The sequence below is a fragment of the Stegostoma tigrinum genome, chromosome 26, assembly GCF_030684315.1.
Source record: "Stegostoma tigrinum isolate sSteTig4 chromosome 26, sSteTig4.hap1, whole genome shotgun sequence".
NCBI lineage: Eukaryota > Metazoa > Chordata > Chondrichthyes > Orectolobiformes > Stegostomatidae > Stegostoma > Stegostoma tigrinum.
In genome coordinates, this window is record NC_081379.1 from 30,745,010 (window position 1) to 30,772,099 (window position 27,090).

Sequence of the window (27,090 nt, forward strand, 5' to 3'; positions counted from 1 at the left end):
AAAAGTGCAACAGTTAAAGATTGTGGTACTTTAACAAGTCATAGACAAAAACATATGCCATAATTTACTTTTTGGTTTGTACTCAGAAAAAGCATGAGTTGTAGCCCTGGAAGGAAATCATTTACTCTGGAAGGGTGTTTTGAGTGGCTTGAATGGCCTGAGTCATACATCAGGATTATTGTCGGATTCCCTTGAAGAGATCGATTTTCAGTGCTTATAAATTTGTGACCAGTATTCTTCTTTAGAGGAGGTAAGAGACAGTAGATCTAATTATCCAGAGTTTTAAGCAAGTCCACAAACATTGGCAGGTGCGAATTCCACAAAATGGTTTGCATATTGGTATGGGGCTAGATTAATTTAGGATATCTGGTCGTCACAGATGTACAACTCTATGACTCTATGTCCATTCAAGTGAAGCTCCCTCACAGGTCTTTTAATTAACAACTTTCTGAAGACATGAGGTAATCTTTGCAGAAGTTTCAAAAATCACCTGATCCTCAGCAACAATCCTAGCCATGCTCGAATGTCCTTTTTCCCCAAAAGGGCGGTTTAAAAAAATCTAGTCAATGTTTAATGTGATGAATATGACGTAATTTTGACATGAGAATAAAAGTAACAAAGGGAGAGTAGATTTAGTAAGATGATAAGGTTTATTTTGTGCACCAGGCTGATGTTGGTCGTGTAAATGCAATTTTAATTGTGTTGGAATCTCTGAATAAAAATTCAGGATTCTGAGAAAAATCACTGTGTGCATTTTTGCACCACCTGTTATTGTATTAAGTCACATGGACCAGAAGGAATTAGGTTCAACCCCAGTTTGTGTGGCTTACTCAACTCCTTATGGTATTACAATTGATCTCCATGTCTTTGCTTTTAGAGGGAAGGGAAAATACCTGGCGATTCTTATTTGTGGATAGCAAGTGGTCGTGAGAAAGGGGGTAGAATGAGATTTGTCAGTATAACTTTGCACAGTACCATAGAATCACACAGTATCAAAGGAGGCTTTTTGATGCATGAGCTTGTGTAGGCTCATTGAAAGAGCCACCCACAACTTGCTTTCTTGTAGCTACTTTAGTACTGACAAAGAAAAAAACTGAATTTGTCAAACGTTTTTATCTTGCACTCATCAGGCGAAATCACAAGAAAACTTATTTAAAGGGAAAACCAACATTGATTTAATACAGTGCTGATTGCTTGGTAAGTGGACTTAGATTGGTAGAAGCGCTGCCATGGAAGATGCACCAGTTAATGATGATTGACATTTAATTTCTAGGCTCTGCTTAAATGTTGAACCAGACATGTTGACGCTGACTGGTCAAATTTAAAACGAAGTTTCAACTTACGCAATAATATGACCATGTATAACATTAAGTATTAACGTATAATAAATAGTACCATTTTGAAGTTTAAGCCTGCAAACAGTCCTTGATTTTGCCTTCTCTGTGACCAGCCTGTCTTGAACCCAAACTCCATTGGAGTCAAACCACATGTTAAAAGATGGTGGATGCTACTGGATACATTGTTTAGAAAATTGTTGCAACGATGAAAATCAGAAACCAGACCAGAGACGGAATGGAGAAGAGAAGGATTCAAAGAATCATTTTCCAGAAATCCTTGGTACAGCTTTAAGAGCAGGGTGCAGCCACTGAGAAGAAAGTATTTCTGAATAGAAAGCTCCTACAGGGAAACCAGCAGAATGCAAAGTGTCAGAAAATTACTTACGGCCAGTAATAGGGGAAACAAGTCTTTAATACAGGAGTGAAAGCAGTGAGAGGCCTGTAAAAAGCTAATGGGGACACTTCCAAACTGAGCACATGCAAAGGAAAAACCTACCAGAATCTGAAAGCAAATTTGATCCCTGGGAGGAAGGGAAAATAAAGTTTCATTTCCGTCCAAAAATATCAGGCTGAGGAGGAGAGCGAACACTTCTAACAGTGTGCTAACACAATCCCAAATGACTTACTCAGTGCTAATGTTTTGCTGCTAAAATCTTTCAGACACAATAAAAAATTGTCACAAATGACTGTGGTTAGAAATCTTTGATACACTCAGACTTCATTTATTTTTTGAGTGGAGCCATTTTGAGAAAGTTCTATCACAGATCTTTGGATATTCTTCAGCCATTTTTGCTCCACTCATCATTCTGAAGGCATCATATTGATAAAGAAAAATGGAACTTCACATAGAAAACATTTGGAACAGCAGAACGCTTCAACAACTTTTAGTTTTAATACTACAACTATACTTGTGATACAGCTTCAACAACAACTTTAATTGATAAGGCAACAAAGTTATTCTATCATGAAGGGATCAACATCCTAATCAATCATCTTCAAAATCAAGAAAAGGATCAAAAACCACAAGAGCCTGCTAACAATCCATCAATGCAACAATACTCACTGTGCTGTGTTCTGTTCTTATGTTCTTGTTCTGGAACCAATCTTTCTAGCTAAACTCAAGACATCCATTGGATAGGTCAGAAAATTGGCAGACATGCAAAGCAAAATTCCTAAGATTTCAAACAGCTTCAGCACTGGAAATCAAACAAATGAGGAACAGGTTAGCACACTTCTCTATACACATGGCAACATCACTAAATCATAATCAATGAGAAGCAAATTATGTTTGACGGCCTCATAGTAGTTTTTGTTAAATAATGCACTTCAAGAACACTGGTAAGATCACACTTCAAAAGGAGATATCAACTTCCAAGAGATTTTGTAAATAGTTTCATTAATTATCTGCATGTACAGCTCTGGAAACATACAAGAATGACTAATTTGTCACAAAGTTGTCATTGCCCTCATAGATAAATGAATCACTTGACAAGTTATTTCAAGGCAGGATCTAATTCAAGGATGAACAGTAGATAAAGATTCTAGAAAACTGATCATTGAGCGTTAAGTTCTCCAAAGAACAAATGTTCCATTTAATGCTAAACATTCAACAGAAGGTGTGTTGATTATTTAAAGCGCAATAAATCATCTGTGTAGGAGAGACAGAACTCTCAGCTGAATGATATATCAAATGTGACAACATCAATGGTGAAATCTTAAGCAATTTAATTCTATAATATTTTGTCACAGGTATGGTTCCAAAACTCAACATCAGTGAAGACACAACATTTTAGTCTTTCATTGATAATATACTCATTGTAGCAAAAGTGGTTACATCATACCAAGAACATACCAAAGCAACAAATCAAATGGTGCCCAGCTAAGCACGTACCTTTGTGCCTTGGTACAGAACACAGAACCGCACATTAATATTGAATGGGAACTTTTAACAAAAAACAACATTGTGTGAATGGATTATTTAATTTCTTCCTCGGGGGGCTCATAATGGCACCTGATGCTAATGATTGAACAGGTGTATAATGATCTTGTAGTTCTTATACACTCCAGCCAAATCACCGCATATTCCTCCAGCCAGACTGATTCAATCTCTGATATAATGGAAACCAGCAGAAAAAATGTGAAATGACAAATTTGACATCAAGTGTTTCTATATCTAGTCAGAAATTTTTCTGATCTACCTATTGAAACAGATGAATCAAGTCAAAGACTTGAAGAAAGGAGAAAGAGATAAAGAGAAATATGCAAGAAACGTGGTAAAAAAACATAATAATCTCAACGATCCATTTGAGAATGTATATAACTGTAAATCAGTTAGTGACAAGGGGAATAAAGTCTGTGGAGGGTTGTGCAAGGGATCAGGGCACTAGAGCAAATTCGTCATGAAATTGCATATCATTGTGTGTGAATGGCACAGTGTGGGAAGAGTTAGAATACACTAGACTACACTCTCTGAATAAACACCAGACTGCAACAATCTAGACTGGAGGACATACATGAGCACAGGTCCTCACCTGAAGCTCCTCTATGATTGGAACCGGGCATATTGAAGATTCCCAATGTATAGTATAAATGTATAACAGTTCATGTTAATTTGAAATCAAAGCCTGAAGATGGTTTTTGGTTTTGCCTTTTCCTTGACCAGTCTGTCCTGAACCCAAAATCAGTACAGCATCATGAAGAGCATAGATAAGGTGAATAGCAAAAGACTTTCCCCTAGGGTTGAAAAGTTCCAAACTAGAGGGCACAATTTTAAGGTGAGAGGAAATAGAATTAAAAGAGACCTGAGGGCCAACTTATTTACACAGAGGGTGGTTTGTGTGTGGAATGAACTGCCAGAGGAAATGATTGTTGCATGTACAGTTACATCATTTACCACACATTCGGACAGCTGCATGAACAGGAAAGGTTCAGAGGGAAATGGGCCAAACGCAGATAAATGGGACTTGTTTAGTTTTGGAAACCTGGTCAGTATGGATGAGTTGGACTGAAGGGTTTGCTTCCATATATGAGATTCTATAGCTCTATAAACCAGATCATAGAATCATAGAATCCCCACAGTGTGGAAACAGGCCCTTCTGCCCAACAAGTCCACACGAGTCCTCCGGAAAGCAACACATCCAAATCCATTCCCCTAACCCTTTCCCCTATAGCCCACATAATCCATCCAGGACACTATGGGGCAATTTAGCTTGGCCAATCCACCTAGCCTGCACATCTTTGGACAATGGGAGGAAACCGGAGCACCCAGAAGAAACCCACGCAGCCACATGAAGAATGTGCAAACATGACACGGACGGGCGCCCGAGGCGAGGAGCAAACCCAGGTCCCTGGCGCTGCAAAGCGGCAGTGCTACCCACTGTGCCACCCGACAAATGATAAAAGAAAAACTGTTGTGGATGACATTGCTAGTTTTGGATTATGATTTTATTAAGGTAAAGCATGAGTTGAGAGACAGATATTTCCCTTAGCTGCTGGTCCTGACAAATCAAAAAACCACAAGACCACAAGATTCAGAAGCAGAATTAGGCCATTTGGCCCAATGCAATTTGATCATGGTTGATACATTTCTCAACCCCATCAGGAAACTATCTCTGTCTTAAATATATTCAATGACTAGGTTGCCACAGCCTTCCCCCGCTAATAAGTTCTATAGATCTCACCACCCTCTGGCTGAAGACTTTCCTCTTCACCTCAGTTCCAAAGGGTTGTCCCTTCACTGTTAGGATGTACCCTTGGCTCCTAGTGTCTCCAACTAATGGAAACATCTTCTGAATGTCCACTGTATCCGTATGTCTCAGTATTCTGTAAGTTTGAACCAGTGACCCCCTTATCCTTCTAAACTCCATCAAATGAGGCGGCACGGTGGCTCAGTGGTTAGCACTGCTGCCTCACAGCACCAGGGACCCAGGTTCAATCCCAGCCTCGGGTGACTGTCTGTGTGGAGTTTGCACATTCTCCCCGTGTCTGCATGGGTTTCCTCTGGGTGCTCTGGTTTCCTCCCACAGTCCAAAGGTGTGCAGGCTAGGTGGATTATGTGCTAAATTTCCCGTAGTGTCAGGGAGGTGTAGATTAGGTGGGTTATAGGGGGATGGGTCTGGGTGGGATGCTCCAAGGTTCAGTGTGGACTTGTTGGGCCGAAGGGCCTGTTTCCACACTGTAGGGATTCTATAAAAAAAAGTACAGACAGAGTCTTCACCACTCCTCGTTGGATGAGCTCTTCATCCCTGAGATCATTCTTGTGAACCTCCTCTGGGCCCACCCACTAATACCTGCATGTCACATATCAGTCCTCATATACAGGGCCCAAAACTGCTCACTATATTCCAAATGCAGTCTGACAGAGCCTAACATAGCCTCAGCAATACATCCCAGCTCTTACATTCTAACCATTTTGAAATGAATGTGAACACTGCCAAATGAACCTTCATTTTAACCTCAAGAGAATCCTGCACTAGGACTCCTAAGTCCTTTTCTGCTTCAGATATAAGAAGCCTTTTCCTGTTTAGAAAATAGTACATGCCTCTATTCTTCCTACAAAATTGCATAATGTCGCAGTTTCCCCCATTGTATTCCACATGCCACTCCTTTGTCCACTCTCCTAGCCTGTAATAGCCCTTCTGCAGCCTTCCCACTTCATCAACACTACCTGTCCTTCCATCTACCTCTTTAATCATCTGAAAACTTAGCAACAATGCCCTCAATTCCTTCATCTACATCATTAATGTATAACATGAATAATTGTGGTTCCAACACAGACCCCTGCAGAACTCCACTAGCCATTGGCTGCTATGCTGAAGAAGACCCCTTTATCCCTACTCTCTGTCTTCTGCCAGTCAGCAAACCCTCTCCCCTGGCCAATACTTTGCCTGTAACACATGGGCTCTCAGTTAGCAGCCTCCAATGCAGCACCTTGTCAATAGCCTCCGGCAAATCTCAATGGATCAGATTCACTGACTGACCTTTGTCTAATTGACTTGGTACCTCCTCAAAGAATTCTAACAGATTTGTCAGGTGTGACCTCCCCTTGATAAAGCTGTGCTGACTCAGCCCTAATTTACCATTTACTGTAGACATTAAAATGGTGGTCAAGATGGTCTAGGTAGGGCTGCAGCACTTTTGTCATAGATAGATAGATAGACAGTGTGGAAACAGGCCCTTCAGCCCAACAAGGCTGCATCAACCCGCAAAGCATCCCACTCAGACTCATGCCATTTTCACCCACCTAATCTGCACATCGCTGAAACCCATGCAGACATAGGGAGAATGTACAAACTTTATACAGGCAGTCACCCGAGGGCAAAATTGAACCCGGGTCCCAGTCATGTTGATAACTTTTCTGTTGACAGAAATAAACAAAATACTTAAAACCGTTTTCTCTTTTCTCCTCTCTTGTACGCTTTTTCGATGTTTCACTTCTGAAAGATGATAGATTGTTCCAAGAATACACGAGGATAGCAAGAGCTGCAGATGCTGGAGTCAGAGATAACAGTGTGGAGCCTGCTGTGCTCTTCCAACTCCACACTGTGTTATCCATAGATACATGCACTTCTTTGGTATTTTACATTATTGTTCAATCAAACATTGACAGCTTGAAATTTTTCAGGGGTTTTCAGATGTATACATGCACACACACACAGGCCAGGATGTTTAGACACAAAAACAATGTTGCTGGAAAAGCTCAGCAGGTCTGGCAGCACCTGTGAAGTAAAAAACAACAGAGTTAAAGTTTCGGGCCCAGTGAACCTTCCTCAGACCTGCCAGATGCTGCCAGACCTGTTAAGCTTTTCCAGCAATAGTAGGAACTGCAGATGCTGGAGAGTCTGAGATAACAAGGTGTGGAGCTGGACGAACACAGCAGGCCAAGCAGCATCAGAGGAGCAGGAAGGCTGACGTTTTGAACCTAGATTTCTGAAGAAGGGTCTAGGACCAAAACGGCAGCCTTCCTGCTTCTCTGATTCTACTTGGCCTGCTGTGTTCATCCAGCTCTACACCTTGTTATCTAAGCTTTTCCAGCAACATTGTTTTTGCTCCAGATTTACAGCATCCATAGTTATTTCAGTTCTGACCTGGGATGTTTAGATGTTGTTGCAGCCAGCCCAAGCACTGACCTGGCTTTTGTGCAATGCAAGCTCAGTAAGATCTTTCGCATACCAATTTGTTACAAGGAACCTAATTCTTTTTCTTCATCCGAAGAGACCTACTGCAGTAGCCTAATACCACATGCGAGAAATTCTGCAAAAGCAGAGATTGAATCTGCAAAGTCTTATACTGCATATCTCAGCTCTTTTGCTGGATGAACTCGGTGAGTCAATAAGGTAACTACATGTTTCATCCTAAAATGTGAATTCAGGTTCTGCTTTTCCATTACAATGTTTCAGAATTTGAATAAGCGTTTAAACCTGCAGGTTTTTGGGTAAATAATGATTGCTGGCTAGCCAAATATGATCTTTAGATTTGACTCAAGCCTAAATTCCTGCAGGCAGCACTTAAAATCACTTGAAAGAATAGCTTAAATTTAGTTTATGCCAAAGTATATCTGCAATAGAAAGTCATTATTTCCATTTATTTCTTGAATAATTTGAGAGATATGCCTAAATAGAGTAAATTGAATCAAGATTTTATTTTCACTGTAGTTCAATTGGTAGCACACTTGCCTGTGAGTCCAACAATTATAAATTCAAGAGACTTTCCAGGTTTGGAATACAAAAATCAAGACTAAGACTTCTGTGAAATACTGAGGTGCAATTGTTCAGATGAGACATTAAAGCAAGGTCTTACTGGGTGGAGGTAAAGATCCAGGGCATTATTTTGAAGAAGTCTTGTGGAAATTACCCCTGGTGTTCTGGCCAATAATTATCACTTGATCATCATCACAAAAACAAGCACATTATCGACGTGTTCAGAGATAATGGGAACTGCAGATGCTGGAGAATCCAAGATAACAAAGTGTGGAGCTGGATGAACACAGCAGGCCAAGCAGCATCTCAGGAGCATAAAAGCTGACGTTTCAGGCCTAGACCCCCTGATGAAGGGTCTAGGCCCGAAACGTCAGCTTTTGTGCTCCTGAGATGCTGCTTGGCCTGCTGTGTTCATCCAGCTTCACACTTTGTTATCTTAGATTATCAATGCGTGTTGGAGCTGGCTGTGCTCAAATTAGCTGCCACATTTCCTACTCTACAACCGCATTTTATTTTAAAATGCTTCATCGGCTCCTTCACTTTTGATTTGTTTTTTCCCTTTACAGTTGCCTAAAGCTCATAGAGGAATTTTGACTTTTTCAGTGAAGATTTGTCTGACTGCTACAGCATTTTTAGAGTTTGAGATGGATCTTTGTAGTTTTACAGTATGCGCCTCTATTTGATTTTGTCATTTTCAATTGGTTCAGACAAGAGACTGATCAAACCAGTTTCATGCAGCTGAAATAAATTTTGTGTGATGCTGTTGCCATGGGGACTGGTTAGCTCAATTGCCTAGATATTTAGGTTATTGTTCTGACTAACACCAGCAGCAAAAGGGTTGAATGGTCCTCTATTGGAGGTAGAATGTGAATCTTGCCTCTTTGCCTTTTCCTGAGAGTTGAAGACAACAGCAAACCATCACTGACAAAAAAAAATGCCAAAGAAACAGTTACAATGAAGTTACAAAAAAACCCTGCAGATGCTGGAATCCAAGGCAGACAAACAGGAGGCTGGAAGAACACAAGATAACAAGGTGTAGAGCTGGGTGAACACAGCAAGCCAAGCAGCATCAGAGGAACAGGAAGGCTGACGTTTCAGGCCTAGACCTTTCTTCAGAAGTGGCCATTTCTGAAGATGGATCTAGGCCCGAAACGTCAGCCTTCCTGCTCCTCTGGTGCTGCTTGGCTTGCTGTGTTCATCCAGCTCTACACCTCGTTACCTCAGATTCTCCAGCATCTGCAGTTCCTACTATTGGCTGGGAGAACACTGCAAGCTGGCACCATCTAGAGGAAAGGAGCAGTCAATGTTTCAGCTATTACCCTTCTTCAGGATTGGATCTGGGGATGGTGGAGCTGCAGGTAAAGGGAGGGGGGATGGGGGAAACAGAATGGTTGTCCCTCTCTTTGTCTGCAGCTCCACTATCCCCATATCCAGTCCTGAGCAAGGGTAATATCTGAAACGTTGACTTCTCCTGGTCTGCAGTGTTCTTCCAGCCTCCTGTTTGTCGAGTTCAGGATGAAGCATCAGCACACAATGTGCCAAGGATCTGTCTTCAGGCAATGCACACACTGTTCATTCACAATTGCCATAAAGGTACCCTTAAAGTTAAAAAGAAATAATACTCTTTAGAATTACAGTGTCAGGGTGACTCATTTGGTAGCACAGTCACCTGTGAACATTGCATGTTCAAGTCACATTCTAAAACCTGAGCACAAAATACTGCAACAGTAATGCCACCTTTCACCTGTGATATTAAACTAAGGCTCCCAGCTGCCCTCTCACAGTGGAAATCACCCACCCAAAGCGCTATTTGAAGAAAAACAGAGATTTGCCCTCATCCTGTCCTGGCTGATGCTGACGTCCCATCTAACACCACAACAAAAAAAAACACAATCTGGTTTTCTGCTTGTGAAGAATTTTGCATTGTCCCAGGACTCACATCTCTTTCATTATTATTTGATAATCAGTGATCAGAATACATTTCCTTTCAGGCTGCTGTCCCTAACCTGAGCAGTATCCATGGACCCAGGCTAGCTAATGGCCTTTGTTCACTCTCTGCTGAGCCCTCCCTTGAGTACTGAGCAACCACTGGTGGCTGACAATGTACACAACCTTCTCTGTCATCAACCACCTCACCTCAATTCCTCCCACACCCACACATTACGCCCACTAATAGGTTTGGGTTAGATATGGAAATGTACATGTTGCCTCAGTGATTATTTTGACAAGGACTAAAACCCGAAAGGATGGTTGACATGGCAAACACAAATGTTCCTATTTATTGTTGCTGTTGGATCTTGTTCTGATTTTTTCAATGGACCCAAATCAAATAACAAACACCGACCCAAACAGAGATTAAACTAATGTTGACAGCCACATTAATTTCTTTCAAAAAGGCCTGAATGATAGTTTTTTTGACAACCAATTACAAAACCTATTGTTTTAAAAATATTTTTTATATCTAGACTTTTGATTAGATACCTTTAAGCCACTTTGATCACATCTGGCAAGTAAACTATGTGGCTGAGTTATTAGGTCAAATCATGATTTGGTTCCAATTTCTTGATTATAAAGGAGATCCCATATACATTGAACTTCGTTTCCAAAGCACTTCAATTTGATTAATTACTGTTGAAGTATAATTATTGGTTATCCAAGCAGCAGCAAACTTACACACAGCTAGGTCCCACAAATAGCAGCAAATTAAATGACCAGTAAATCTGTTTGTAGTGGAGTTGTTGTTTGAAGCTAAATTGCTGGCCAGGTTATCAGTAGAACTGGGTGACACAGTGGCCTAGTGGCCGATACTGCTGCCTCACAGTGGCAGGACTCGGGTTCGAGTCCTTGTGGAGTTTACATGTTCTCCCTGTATCTGCATGGATTTCCTCTGGTGTTCTGGTTTCCTTCCACAATTCAGGGATGTGCAGATGACGTGGATTAGCCATGGGAAGTGCAGGGTTACAGGGATAGGGTATGGGTGTGGGTCTGGGTGGGATGCTCCTTGGAGGGTCGGTATGGACTGAATGAGCTGAAAGGCCTTCTTCCACACTGTAGGGATTCTATGAATCCCCCTGCTGTGATTATGTGATAAGCATCTGGATTGGGGCATGATTCTAGCACCCTCTAACTTACTGAGCCAAACTTAGCCAGAGAAACATATAGAACATTAGTTCCCGCATCTGTTATTTACACATGGCAGTAATGACTGGATTGATCAAATAAACTGAATACTAATAGAACTATATCCAAAACAAAGAGATCACTTACCTAATTATGCTGAAGAAATACAATGGTCAATTTACGGCTGTTAAATGACTTCCTTAGCACTCACTGGGGTAGACAGGAATCATGCGGATATTTCTATCAGAACATTAATCATCACCACCCCTACCCCACCTCCCTGCAAATTAATGTTGAATAAGGTTGGAGCATTTCAGTCAAAAGTACGTGAAAGGAATATTCAACAGTGGATATCATAGTTTAAAAGTCTTGATATTGCATGGTCCACTATTTCATTCACCATGTGCTGAACTCTCAGATCATGGTATGTTGCCACCAGATAGCAACGATCTGATACATAGTTGGGAGAAGCTGCACCCACCCTGTAAGGTCAGCTTATTGCTGAGTGCATCCAGAATGCAGGCCATTCCACCCAAATCTGGCCTCTGATCAACACCTTCATTCCTACCTCAACTTTGAATAAAAACCTGCCACACCACTGCAAACACATCCCCATTGCCATTTTCAATGGCCGCCAAATTCATCATGAACATAACCACCCCCATGACACCCTAGCCTAATTTCTAATTGACACCCTGACTGAAACACACCCCATCTCCGATTAACACCCCTCCCCCAACCTTTTAACGACATGCAGTACCATCTCTTGGATAGGGAGAATTGAGGTGATTGCCCTGGACACCAAGCTGGGATCATAGGAACATGAGAGGAAGTAGAATCAAGGATGACAGTGATCTTCGAGTAAATGAGAGTGTTTTCATGTGCACATAGTTTCTGCTTCTGTTTGGAGGTGGCAAGGTGTCACTAATACCAATGGGTTTCATGGAATGACAAACACTTCCCAACAGGTGCACAGTGTGAATTATCCCAGTGGAGGCCCTGCATGTCGCCAGAGATAGCTTTGTTGGCATTCTTCTCCACCCACCCACTGCCCCGAATGACTTCCTCTTTCCTCACTCCTAAACAACACACTTCCCCTGAATCCTCCAATCTGAAAAAAACCGTTGCTCTAACTTGAATGGTACCTTACCACTTATGTAGAACAACTCTATCTCTCTCAACATAAATTGACATGAACACTGACCTGAATTGGAAGCTAATTTTTGCTGAGTCATTGTCCTCAGATCCCATTTCCACCAAATTGTTCTTTAAAATTGTGAAACAAATCCACTGCAAACTGGCCCTTTTAAACAAAACTATATTAGCGACAACATAAAGAAAGGTAGAATTATAGACCAGAAACTTGATTGAGGAATTCGACCCAGCAGCCCAAACCTTGATTTGGATTCTTAGCTTTAGTGTCATGTTGTTACATTCTTTGCATATCCACTGGTCAACTCTCGCTAGGAAATCCATAAAGGGTTAACATCTATTTAAATCTTTTGATTGGCTGGATGATTGCTTCTACAGTAAGTGCTGCGCTGAAAGTGCGGGGTCAACTGCATTAATCTTCTCTATACCACAAAATAGTAGCTGGGCCATTTTCACAATTACACTCCTGTGTGGTATTATCATGGAACTCACAAAGAAATCTTCATTGCAATTTACATGATACAATTTTCATTAAAAAAGAGCAAAAGACCTTGGAAACTATAAAAGGTAGCTTGTGTATGATTTTCTACACTGAAATTTTCTTCTGTCCATATGTGTACCATTTGTTTGCTGCATTATGATTTCCTAGTTCAGCAGCACAGGTCAATAATGGTCTAACCTCAAAGTTTCCAGAATACAGAATGACAAAGGAAATATTGGAAAAATAATAAAGCACCTAAAATAATTTCTCAAAGTAAAATATTTTATATGCTCAAAGAAATATTTTATGTACAATTTCTTTCAAAGACAATTACTATTTTATCATCGTGAAATCCTCATTGCTTTCCTCCCTCTGAAGTCATTTCAAAATCCATTTCAGCGCATCATTTTCTCTCCATCATCTTGGTTGATTGTCCTCATCCTTCCTGAATTTCTTCCTCTGTTTAAAGCCCCCAACCAAAATTCATAGTCACTCATTCAACCTCATCATCTCTCATGGTGTTAAAGGCCATCTTCCTCTGTCAATGTGGCAGATTGTGCAATGCCATGCCAGAGTGCAGTTTCTGAGCTGTACTGATGACTGTGCTGTACAAGTTACTAAAGGCACACTCAGACAAAGCTACAACACATCACGGAAATTCAAAAATTCCTTCAGGTTCCATAAATATGCTTTATTCAGTTTTTTTCATTACAAAAATAAGTTTCAGGACTCTGTAAAGGTCAGTTATTTTTGATACAATTCATATCTTACATCTAGTGAATTTGAAGTGCCCTGTTTATCTGTAGGTACAATAATAATGAAATATTTAGCAGAAGTTTAAATTAGGGAAATACAGTGTTGCAAGAAGAAGTCACTGTCTTTTAATTCAAGCCATCTTAGATAGGCACATTATACACCATAACATTCATTATGTTTGGCATGGACTGGTTGGACCAAAGGCTCTTTTCCTTGCTGTGTGACTATATGACTGTTTAACACAGAACTGTCCACCAGGGCTTAAACCACCTCATGAGATGGAGGGTCAGGAAGAGGTAAGAGGCACTGACAGGCAGTGCATTCCTGATCTAACAACTCACAATATGCCTTTCAGGTTAAATTGGTACTAATTTCGAAGCTGAAAGTTTCTCTCTATCGACGCTGCCCACTCAGATCACTTATAATTTTAAATAACACTAACAAATCTTCTGTGAACATTCTCTCAGAAGAAGTTCAGTTTCTCCAACATATTCACGAAACTAGAGTTTCCTGTAAATCTTCCCAGCTCCTGTCCAGTATCTTCCAAAGTGTGGTACACAGAACTGAAAACACGGGTGAGGTCCCAGAGGACTAGAGACTTGCTAATGTTGTCCCCTTGTTTAAAAAGGGCAGCAAGGATAATCCAGGTAATTATCGACCGGTAAGCCTGACGTCAGTGGTAGGGAAGCTACTGGAGAAGATACTGAGGGATAGGATCTATTCCCATTTGGAAGAAAATGGGCTTATCATTGATAGGCAACATGGTTTTGTACAGGGAAGGTCATATCTTACCAACTTAATAGAATTCTTTAAGGACGTGACAAAGTTGATTGATGAGGGAAAGGCTGTAGACGTCATATGCATGGACTTCAGTAAGGTGTTTGATAAGATTCCCCATGGCAGGCTGATGGAGAAATTGAAGTCACATGGGGTCCAGGGTGCGTAGCTTGATGGATAAAAAACTGGCTGGGCAACAGGAGACAGAGGGTAGTAGTAGAAGGGGGTTTCTCAAATTGGAGACCTGTAACCAGTGGTGTTCCACAAGGATCTGTGCTGGGACCACTGTTGTTTTTGATATATGTAAATGATCTGGAGGAAGGTGTAGGTGGTCTGATCAGCAAGTTTGCTGATGACACTAAGATTGGTGGAGTAGCTGATAGTGAAGGGGACTGTCAGAAATTACAGCAGAATATAGATAGACTGGAGAGTTGGACAGGTAAATGGCTGATAGAGTTCAATCCGGGCAAATGCGAGGTGATGCATTTTGGAAGATCAAATTCAAGGGCGAACTATACAGTAAATGGAAAAGCCCTAGGAAAAATTGAGGAACTGAGAGATCTGAGTGTTCAGGTCCATGGTTCCCTGAAGATGACAACGCAGGTCAATAGGGTGGTCAAGAAGGCATATGGCATGCTTTCCTTCATTGGGCGGGGTATTAAGTACAAGAGTTGACAGGTCATGTTGCAGTTGTATAGGACTTTGGTTTGGCCACATTTGGAGTACCGTGTGCTGTTCTGGTCGCCACATTACCAAAAGGATGTGGATGCTTTGGAGAGGGTGCAGAGGAGGCTCACCAGGATGTTACCTGGAATGGAGGGTGCTAGTTATGAAGAGAGGTTGAATAGATTAGGATTATTTTCATTAGAAAGACGAAGATTGAGAGGGGACCTGATTGAGGTCTACAAAATCATGAGGGGTATAGACAGGGTGATAGCAAAAAGCTTTTTCCCAGAGTGGGGGACTCAATTACTAGGGGTCATGAGTTCAAAGTGAGAGGAGGAAAGTTTAAGGGAGGTATGCGTGGAAAGTTCTTTACACAGAAGGTGGTGGGCGTTGGAATGGAAGCTGGAATGCGTTGCCAGCAGAGGTGGTAGACGCAGACACGTTAGCGTCTTTTAAGATATATTTGGACAGGTACTTGGATGGGCAGGGAGCAAATGGACACAGACCGTTAGAAAATAGATGACAGGCTAGAGAGAGGATCTTGATCGGTGCAGGCTTGGAGGGCCGAAGGGCCTGTTCCTGTGCTGTAGGTTTCTTTGTTTCTTTGTTTTGTTCTTTTCTGGGCCCAAAACGTCAGCTTTTATGCTTCTAAGATGCTGCTTGGCCTGCTGTGTTCATCCAGCCCCACACTTTGTTATCTTGGATTCTCCAGCATCTGCAATTCTCATTATCTCTTCCAGCCAGAACTATTGTTTGATAAGGTTTCATCATAACTTTGTTACTTTGGTACTTGACACCAATATTTATAAGCCCAGGATCTTATTAGGCTTATTAATCACTTTTTCAACCTGCCCGACCACTTTCAATAATTTGTGTGCTTAGATTCTCAGCTCTCTCTGGTCCTGCACCCTTTTCAGAACTGTATCTTTCATTTTATAACACTCCTTTTCATTCTTCCTGTGTACCATTTCTCTGCGTTATATTTTATCTTTCATCTGCCTGCCCATTTCCATCAGTCTGCCGCATTAAAGCTGATCGAGATCCGCTTGACATTACATTGTACTTCTAAGTTTTGTGCCATTGTCAAATTTTGCAATTACGGTTTACACGCCAAGTCTAAGTCATTAATATGGATCAAGAAAGCAGTGGATCTAATACTAAAGCTCCTGGAGTACTGGTGAAGACTTTATCCTTTGATCTTTCAGTATTTTTGATTGTGTGCTAAAATGGGAAGAGAATGGTTTCAAAACTTGTAGCTAAAATCTATTTACCTCTTAGGTACGGAAACCTGGGCCATACTTTCTTTCAGAGATAATAGGAACTGCAGAAACTGGAGAATCCGAGATAAAAAGTTACAGAGTTGGATGAACACAGCAGGCCAAGCTGCATTAGGGAACAGGAAAGCTGATGTTTCGGGCCTAGACCCTTCATCAGAAATGGGGGAGGGGAGAGGGGTTCTGAAATAAATAGGGAGAGAAGGGGATGCGGATTGAAAATGGATAGAGGAGAAGATAGGTGGAGAGGAGACAGACAAGTCAAAGAGGCAGGGATGGAGCCAGTAAAGGTGAGTGTAGGTGGGGAGGTAGGGAGGGATAGGTCAGTCCAGGGAGGACAGACAAGTCAAGGGCGCTGAATGAGGTTAGTAGGTCGGAAATGGGGGTGCAGCTTGAGGTGGGAGGAGGTGATAGGTGAGAGGAAGAACAGGTTAGGGAGGTGAGGACGAGCTGGGCCTGGTATTGGGATGTGGTAGGGGAAGGGGAGATTTTGAAGCTTGTGAAATCCACATTGATACCATTGGGCTGCAGGGTTCCCAAACAAAATATGAATCGCTGTTCCTGCAACCTTCGGGTGGCATCGTTGTGGCACTGCAGGTGGCCCAGGATGGACATGTCGTCTGAGGAATGGGCGGGGGAGTTGAAATGATTCACGACTGAGGGGTGCAGTTGTTTAGTGCGAACCGAGCGGAGGCGTTCTGCAAAGCGGTCCTCAAACCTCTGCTTGGATTCCCCAATGTAGAGGAAGCCACCACAGGAACAGCGGATGCAGTATACCACATTGGCAGATGTGCAGGTGAACCTCTGCTTGATGTGGAAAGCCATCTTGGGGCCTGGGATGGGGGTGAGGGAGGTGGTGTGGGGACAGGTGTAGCACTTCTTGCTGTGACAGGGGAAAGTTCCAAGGATGGTGGGACTGTAGGGGAGTGTGAAGCGGACAAGGAAGTCACGGAGAGAGTGGTCCCTCCGGAAAGCAGACAAGGGTGGGGAGGGAAAAATGTCTTTGGTGGTGGGGTCAGATGCGCAACTCGGCTCACAGCCGACGCCGACATCGCTCTGACCACAGCCAGCAGCTCCAGAGGAGACAGGAACACCGAGCCCTGCCGAGTCTTCACCATCCCCCCAGACCTCCCCCTGACTGAGATCGAACGGTCAGTCCTCAGCAAGGGGCTCACCTTTGTTCCCCTCCACCCGCACATCAAAGAATACCGGTCACGTTTGGACATTGAGCAGTTCTTCCGCCGCCTTCGCCTCCACGCTTACTTCTTTAACCATGAGCCTAACCCTCCCTCTACTGACCCCTTCTCCCACCTCCAGCACAAGTCCTCTTCCTGGCCACCACCCACAGGCCTCCTACATGCCCTCAACCTCTTCATCTCCAACTGCCGTCAAGATATCAATCGCCTCAACCTCTCCACCCCTCTCACACACTCCAACCTCTCCCCCGCAGAACGGGCAGCCCTCCGCTCCAACCCCAACCTCACCTTAAAACCTGCGGATAAGGGAGGCGCAGTTGTAGTATGGTACACTGACCTCGACATCGCTGAGGCCAGACGCCAACTCTCCGACACCTCCTCCTACCATTCCCTGGATCATGACCCCACCCCCGAGCACCAAACCATCATCTCCCAAACCATCCACAACATAATCACCTCAGGTGACCTCCCACCCACAGCCTCCAATCTCATTGTTCCCCAACCCCGCACCGCCTGCTTCTAACTCCTTCCCAAAATCCACAAACCTGCCTGCCCTGGTTGACCCATTTTCTCCGCCTGCTCCTGCCCCACCGAACTCATCTCTACCTATCTGGACTCCATTTTCTCCCTCTTGGTCCAGGGAGTCCCTACCTATGTCCGTGATACCACCCATGCCCTCCACCTCCTCCAGAACTTCCAATTCCCCTGTCCCCAACACCTCATTTTTACTATAAACGTCTAGCCCCTATACACCTGCAATCCCCATGTAGATGGCCTAAAGGCCTTCTGCTTCTTCCTGCCCCGTAGGCCTGAACAGTCCCCCTCCACCGACACCCTCATCCGCGTAGCTGAACTCGTCCTCACCCTCAACAACTTCTCTTTTGGTGCCTCCCAGTTCCTACAGACAAAAGGGGTGGCCATGGGTACCCGCATGGGCCCAAGCTATGCCTGCCTGTTTGTAAGTTACATGGAAAAATCCCTCTTCCGCACCTACACTGGCCCTAAACCCCACCCCTTCCTCCGTTACTTTGATGACTGTGTCGGCACTGCCTCGTGCTCCCACGAGGAGCTCGAACAGTTCATCCACTTCACCAATACCTTCCACTCCAATCTTAAGTTCACCTGGATTGTCTCAAACACCTCTCTCACCTTCCTGGACCTCTCTGTCTCCATCTCAGTCAACCACCTGGAAACCAATATCCATTTCAAGCCCACCAACTCCCACAGCTATGTAGAATACACTTTCTCCCACCCACCCTAGTGCAAAAATGCCATCCCCTATTCCCAATTCCTTCACCGCCACTGCATCTGCTCCCAGGATGAAGCATTCCACTCCCGTATATCTCAGATGTCCTCATTTTTCAAGGACAGCAGCTTTCCTCCCACAGTGGTCGAGAACGCCCTCGACCGTGTCTCCCGCATTTCCCGCAACTCATCACTCACACCCTGTCCCCACAATAACAACCAAAACAGAATCCCCCTCGTGCTCACATACCAACCCACCAACCTCCAGATCCAACTCAGCATCCTCCTACACTTCCGCCATCTGCAATTCGATCCCACCACCAAAGACATTCTTCCCTCCCCACCCTTGTCTGCTTTCCAGAGGAACCACTTTCTCTATGACTCCCTTGTCCGCTCCACACTCCCCTCCAGCCCCACCACACCCGGCACTTTTCCCTGCAACCGCAGGAAGTGCTATACCTGCCCCCATACCTCCTCCCTCACCGCCATCCCAGGCCCCAAAATGACTTTCCGCATCAAGCAGACGTTCGCCTGCACCTCTGCTAATGCGGTATGCTGCATCCACTGTTCCCGTTGTGGCCTCCTCTACATCGGGGAAACCAAGCAGAGGCTTAGGGACCGCTTTGCAGAACACCTACGTTCGGTTCGCCATAAACAACTGCACCTCCCAGTCGCAAACCATTTCAACACCACCTCCCATTTCTCAGACAACGCGTCCATCCTGGGCCTCCTGCAGTGCCACAATGATGCCACCCGAAGGTTGCAGGAACGGCAATTCATATTTTGTTTGTGATCCCTGCAGCGCAATGGTATCAATATGGATTTCATAAGTTTCAAAATCTCCCCTCCCCCTACCACATCCCAAAACCAGCCCAGCTTGTCCTCACCTCCCTAACCTGTTCTTCCTCTCACCTATCACCTCCTCCCACCTCAACCTGCACCCCAATTTTCTACCTATTAACCTCATCCCACCCCCTTGACCTGTCCGTCCTCTCTGGACTGACCTATCCCCTCACTACATCCCCACCTACACTCACCTTTGCTGACTCTATCCCTGCCTCTTTGGCTTGTCTGTCTCCTCTCCACCTATCATCTCCTCTATCCATCTTCAATCCGCCTCCACCTCTCTCCGTATTTATTTCAGAACCCCTCTCCCCTCCCTCATTTCTGATGAAGGGTCTAGGCCTGAAACATCAGCTTTCCTGCTTCTAAGATGCTGCTTGGCCTGCTGTGTTCATCCAGCTCTACAACTTGTTATCTCATACTTTCTTTCAAACTGGGTCTGAAATGGACAAGTAAATTAGCTTCCCACTAGTAACCAACAAATCACGGACCACATGCCCTCCTTGTGCCTGCAAAGCAGAATCCCAGTTTCCTTCAGTCTGGCATGTTCTGGGGCAATTAACAGGAACCATATAGGGCAGCTGAGCGCTGCCAGATCTTGACCTGGTGCATTATCTGGGATTTAAAGATGGCACCAGTACCAGGAACTCTGGATGATCCTGGCAATAGCCAGCACATCTGCCTGTGGCAGAGTGCATGGATAATGATGTCGATCTGTTAAGATTATGTGGAAAAACACATAAGGGCTTGTGTAGAGAAGCCATCCCAGAAACTCACCAAAAACAACATTTGGATAAGCATATGGGCGTACATGGAATATGGATAAGTATATGGGCGTACGTGGAATAGTGTAGGTTAGATGGGCTTGAGATCGGTATGACAGGTCAGCACAACATCGAGGGCCGAAGGGCCTGTACTGTGCTGTAATGTTCTATGTTCTATGTTAGTCGATTTCTAATAAGATTCATGTCTGCAGCACATTCAGAAATCCAGATCACCCATCATTTAGATTATAAAGAGCCAATAGGTGCAGGACTATTGCAAATGTATATTCAATGATGTGCCTATTCTAAATGCCCTAAATATTTTATGGATATTTCGACTGAAGAACTACAAACTAAAATAAGTAATTTTTTGAAAACTGTAGCTTACCGCTTTCTCTGTCGATTGAAGGATAGGTTGTAAGAGCTGAACTTGTTCTCCTTAAAGAATGGAAGCTTCACAGGAGATTTGTTAGAATTATTCAAAATTATGAAGGATCTTAGTTGTAAGAGTGGGTGGAGAGAAGCTGTTCCTGTTAACGCAAGTGTTACCTGTTGTAATGGTGGACAGTAATTAAGTAGAGACAAAATCAAATGAAAAACCTGAAAATTTAAAATGCAAAGAAAATGCTGAAATTGAACACTGGAAAATCTTTCAGGTACTGGAGCTGAGCTTGATATTAGCACTTCTGCTTTCAAATCTAAGTGCGATACAATACAAATGACCAAGAAGCAACAGGGAATCGTACCAGGTCCACTTTTGTTTGTCATTTATATAGATGATTTGGTTGGGAATATAGGAAGCATGGCTAATAAGTTTGTAGATGATACCAAAATTGGTGATATAGTGGATAGTGAAGAAGGTTATCTAAGATTACAACAGAGATCGTGACAAATTGGGTTAATGGGTTGAGGATTGGCAGATGGGGTTTGATTTGGATAAATGTCAGGTATTGCAAGCAAAGACAAGACAAACACAATTGATGGTCAGGCCCCGTGAAGTGCTGTAGAACAGAAAACAAGAGGTTCAGGTTCATAATTCTTTATAATTTGCATTACATAAAGTCAGGGTGGTTAAAAAGACATGTAGCAAGTTCACTGTCATTGCTCAGGCGTTTGAGTATAGGAGTTGGCATGTCATGTTGAGGTTATACAGGACATTGTTGAGTCCTCTTCTGGAGTATTGTGTCCAGTCCTGGATGCCCTGGTACAGGAGAATATTATTAAACTGGAGAAGTTTCAGAAAAGATTTACCAGGATGCTCCTGGGAATGGTGGGTTTGAGATATAAAAATAGACTGGAAAGGCTGGGGCATTTTCACTGAAGCATAGGAGGTTGAGAGGTGACCTTATTGAGATTAATAAAATCATGAGGGGCATAGATAAGGGTCTCTTCCCTCGGGTGAGGGAGCTAAAAACTAGAGAGCATATTTTTAAGGTGAGAGGGGAAAGATTTATAAAGGATATAAGGGCAACTTTTTCACACAGAGACTGGTTCATGTGTGAAATGAACTGCCAGAGAAAGTGATGGATGCAGGTACAGTCACAACATTTAATACACATTTGGATAAGTACATGAACAGGAAAGGTTTGGAGGAAAATGGACCACTGTCTATTTCATTCCATTTACATTGACTTTGCTGACAAACCCACTGTTGCTTCAAACAGTGATGCTCAGAGTCATACAGCATGGAAACAAACCCTATGGTCCAACCAGCCCATGCTGCCCATAATCCCAATCTCAACTAGTCACACCTTTCTGCATTTGGCTCTTTATAATCTAAATGATGGGTGATCTGGATTTCTGAATGTGCTGCAGACATGAATCTTATTAGAAATCGACTAACATAGAACATAGAACATAGAACATTACAGCACAGTACAGGCCCTTCGGCCCTCGATGTTGTGCCGACCTGTCATACCGATCTCAAGCCCATCTAACCTACACTATTCCACGTACGCCCATATACTTATCCATATTCCATGTACGCCCATATGCTTATCCAAATGTTGTTTTTGGTGAGTTTCTGGGATGGCTTCTCTACACAAGCCCTTATGTGTTTTTCCACATAATCTTAACAGATCGACATCATTATCCATGCACTCTGCCACAGGCAGATGTGCTGGCTATTGCCAGGATCATCCAGAGTTCCTGGTACTGGTGCCATCTTTAAATCCCAGATAATGCACCAGGTCAAGATCTGGCAGCGCTCAGCTGCCCTATATGGTTCCTGTTAATTGCCCCAGAACATACCAGACTGAAGGAAACTGGGATTCTGCTTTGCAGGCACAAGGAGGGCATGTGGTCCGTGATTTGTTGGTTACTAGTGGGAAGCTGGAGGAGACAGCAGTGAGCTGCAGTCACAACATCACCACTCTGACCTTCATGTCAGAAATTATTGCTGTTCTAGTTTCTGTCAGATGTTTGGGAGAAATGGAAACTGCATATCAATGAGGGAAAATGATATAATGATGAAAATGTTAATGCATAAGTAATATATGCTAATAAATATAAATTGGCCTCTCACCCCTCATTAGAGAGAATTTTGCATCACTGTTCTACAATTGGTCGGAAAAAGTGAATTATTGTTCTTAATGGCAGAAATCCCTTGACTGATGAGCCTCCCATGATGATCCCACCTTTCTCGCCAACGCCTGCATGGATGAGTCACTGGGAAGATTCTGCCCATTTATTTGCATGAAGGTCACTTGATGCACTCAGGTTCTATGCTTCAAATTAAAACCAAGAATGCAGAAGACAACCGGAAATGGCACAACCCTACTTAACAGACCGGATCATAGAAATACAAAGTGGAGTAGAACAACATCGCTTCATTGGAGGTTGCACTGATGATGTAACCTAGCATGGTGATGAAACATCTGTACGATAACCAGCCAGCTCGATGAGCAAGCCAACAACCTCATCCACAACCCAGGCTACAGTCTTTGTAAGAACCTTAAAGTGCCTTATCATTGGAAAACGGGAGATGGCCAGGTACAAGAGTATAAAATGTGAGGCTGGATGAACACAGAAGGCCCAGCAGCATCTCAGGAGCACAAAAGCTGACGTTTCGGGCCTAGACCCTTCATCAGAGAGGGGGATGGGGTGAGGGTTCTGGAATAAATAGAGGGAGAGGGGGAGGCGGACGGAAGATGGAGAGAAAAGAAGATAGGTGGAGAGGAGAGTATAGGTGGGGAGGTAGGGAGGGGATAGGTCAGTCCAGGGAAGACGGTCAAGGAGGTGGGATGAAGTTAGTAGGTAGGAGATGGAGGTGTGGCTTGCAGTGGGAGGAAGGGATGGGTGAGAGGAAGAACAGGTTAGGGAGGCAGAGACAGGCTGGACTGGTTTTGGGATGCAGTGGGTGGAGGGGATGAACTGGGCTGGTTTTGGGATGCGGTTGGGGAAGGGGAGATTTTGAAGCTGGTGAAGTCCACATTGATTCCATTGGGCTGCAGGGTTCCCAAGCTGAATATGAGTTGCTGTTCCTGCAACCTTCGGGTGGCATCATTGTGGCACTGCAGGAGGCCCATGATGGACATGTCATCTAAAGAATGGGAAGGGGAGTTGAAATGATTCGCGGCTGGGAGGTGCAGTTGTTTATTGCGAACCGAGCGGAGGTATTCTGCAAAGCGGTCCCCAAGCCTCCGCTTGGTTTCCCCAATATAGAGGAAGCCACACTGGGTACACTGGATACAGTATAACACATTGGCAGACGTGCAGGTGAACCTCTGCTTAATATGGAAAGTGATTTTGGGGCCTGGGATAGGGGTGAGGGAGGTGGTGTGGGAGCAAGTGTAGCATTCCTGCCGTTGCAGGGGAAGGTGTCAGGTGTGGTGGGGTTGGAGGGCAGGTGTGGAGTGAACAAGGGAGTCACAGAGAGAGTGTTCTCTCCGGAAAGCAGACAAGGGTGGGGATGGAAAAATGTCTTGGGTGGTGGGGTCAGATTGTAGATGGCGGAAGTGTCGGAGGATGATGCGTTGTATCCGGAGGTTGGTGGGGTGGTGTGTGAGAGCGAGGGGGATCCTCTTAGGGCGGTTGTCGCGGGGGCGGGGTGTGAGGGATGTGTTGCGGGAAATGCGGGAGACACGGTCAAGGGCATTCTCGACCACTGTGGGGGGAATGTTGCGGTCCTTGAAGAACTTGCACATCTGGGATGTGCGGGAGTGGAATGCCTCATCGTGGGAGCAGATGCGGCAGAGGCAGAATTGTCCGGAATGTGCATTGGCACATCTGCCAAAGTGGTATACTGTATTCATTGTACCCAGTGTGGCTTCCTCTACATTGGGGAAACCAAGCGGAGGCTTGGGGACGGCTTTGCAGAACACCTCTGCTCGGTTCGCAATAAACAACTACACCTCCCAGTCGCAAACCATTTCAACTCCCCCTCCCATTCTTTAGACGACATGTCCATCATGGGCCTCCTGCAGTGCCACAATGATGCCACCTGAAGGTTGCAGGAACAGCAACTCATATTCAGCTTGGGAACTCTGCAGCCCAATGGTATCAATGTGGACTTCACCAGCTTCAAAATCTCCCCTCCCCCCACGGAGGCGGAACAATATAAGCTGGCAGGTCTTTTCTTTACTAAGTGTGGGTGGTTGCAGTTTAAGGTTCACATGACCATTTTCATTCTTCACTAATCACTACATTCACATGCGCTCTTTAAAGTAATTAAGAAAAACAAACATGTCCACAGGGGCAACATTATGCTTCCTTGCATTATCAGTTCATACCAAACTATTTTATCTTGCAGTTCATCCTATTAACATTTATGAAACTCCCCTTTTATCTTCCATATGCCCTGCTGACTCTTGCTTTGTATTATCTGTTCAACCTGCCCCATTGTAACTGTTTGGCAAACAGGACACTTAAGAGCAAAAGTGTTTTTGAGCGTTTCTACCCCCACAGCTCAGCTCACAGCCTGTGCTGCTTTCTGAATGAAAAAGGAGGTGAGTTGAAAAGGGAGGAGCAAGTAAAAATGCAGGAATTTAGTACAACTTCCATTTCAATGGACTGGAGAGCTTTGAGAATTTCTAATGCACTGTGTGTAGGATGTGAAAGACAGATTCCAACTCTTTAACAATAGGTCATCTCTGTGTTGTCCACTGGGCCTTGGGCCATTAACAAAGCAAGAAAATAAACAGGCCCTCCCTTGGTATCAACTCCTAGCCGTGCTACTGTCCTTCTTTGTTCAATTTATTGGCATGTAAGCAGCTTTGATAGCATAAGATGTGGGTACTTGAAAGACTGGGTGGTCATTAGAGAACTGTCTGTGCAAACTGAGATTGTGGGATGTGGCAAAAGAATAGGATTCCTCTTTTTAAAGCCTTTTCTCCTATTTTTCTAAATATGCTCATCATGCTCATCACTAATTCACATAACTTGCGTACAAAGAGAGGGGATTTGAACCAATGTAGCACTTCCAATAAAGGAGGCATCATTTGTATCACTCTAACGGTGGCATTACTGTTTTACTTCCAGATGCAAAACTCTCAACAAATGCTCTCTGCACTTGAGTTTGAAGATTACTTTCCTGGGACATCAGTATAGAAGAGAAATCTCATTACATTAACTGCTAAGAAACCATGAATAGAATGTCAAGCAAAAGCATTAAAAGTCCAATTGCTGATATTGAAAACTACAAGAAACATACAGGAAGCAGATACCAGGTGCAGACAAACATTGGAGGCAAACAAATGAGACAGACTGATGATGAAATGTGTGTGCATAAACTTTGCGTGCTGGGGGTTATATTTATATAAAATATATTGGATATCATGTGTACGAAATATTTTACGCATATTTAAATATATAAAATATTTATATGTGTGTATATTGTGGATAGACTTTTTGTGTCTTAAATATATAAAATGCTATAACTATAGCTGCTACGCAGTAGCAAATTCTGATTTAATGGGAATATTCAGGAGAGATGATGGCCTCATGGTATTAGTACTGGACTGTTAATCCAGAGACCCAGATAATGTTCTGGGTACCCATTCTCATATCCTGCCACGGCAGCTGGTGGAATTTCAATAAAAATCTGGAATTAAGAATCTCATAATGACCATGAAAAGATTGTTGATTGTTGGAAGAACCCATCTGGCTCAGTAATGTCCTTTAGGGAAGGAAACTGTCATCCTTACCTGGTCTGGTCTACATGTGACTCCACATCAACAGCAACATGTGCTTGACTTGTAACTGCCCTCTGGGCAATTAGGGATGGGCAATAAATGCTGGCCTAGTCAGTGATGCGTACTTCCCATGAATGAATTGAAAAAGGATTCCATAGATGCTTTCCAGGAGGAAGGTAATAAGGGCTTGAGAGAAATGTATAATTCTGAAAAGAGAAGGTAAGGATGGGATGGCATATGCATCAGGGAAACTTGGCAGTAGTTGACCTTGTTGGAGTTGGAGTTGCAAATTTGCACAAAGGAATTAGTCTGACTGGAGGTTTTTAATGTGAAGATGACAAAATTTGAGTCTTGGGCATACCATAGGCTTCAAGAAGGCATAAAAAGAATAGCAGCTTGTTCTTAGAAATGATAATGATGGTATGAAAATGGGAAATTTATGTTCACAAGTGACTTTAGTAGAAGTTTGAGACCAAGCTGTTTAATGCACGATTGTTCCATAAAACAGAATGCTAGAGAAACTGTTGTAGGATTATTAAAATTCAAATTAAAGTCTTAGCAAAAGCTTCACAATGCTTCATGTTTGCCTTTTAAGAACAAAGACTGGATTTGGGACACAAGGTTACAAATAATTTTGGGAGGTATATCAC

General features: G+C 43.5%; 1 long non-coding RNA gene across 2 annotated transcripts in view; it reads left to right on the plus strand.

Annotated features, from left to right (window-relative positions):
* LOC125464351 (uncharacterized) overlaps nt 1–26,082 on the plus strand; it is a 60,920-nt gene extending 34,838 nt beyond the window's left edge. The window contains exons 6-7 of one of the 2 annotated variants that reach the window (XR_009447278.1): nt 22,908–23,253; nt 25,788–26,082. This is a non-coding gene — a long non-coding RNA (uncharacterized LOC125464351). Of the gene's footprint in view, nt 1–1,450; nt 1,962–22,907; nt 23,254–25,787 lie in introns of those variants that run through there. The other variant, XR_009447279.1, reaches the window with a different exon arrangement.
* The last annotated feature ends 1,008 nt before the right edge of the window (nt 26,083–27,090 follow it).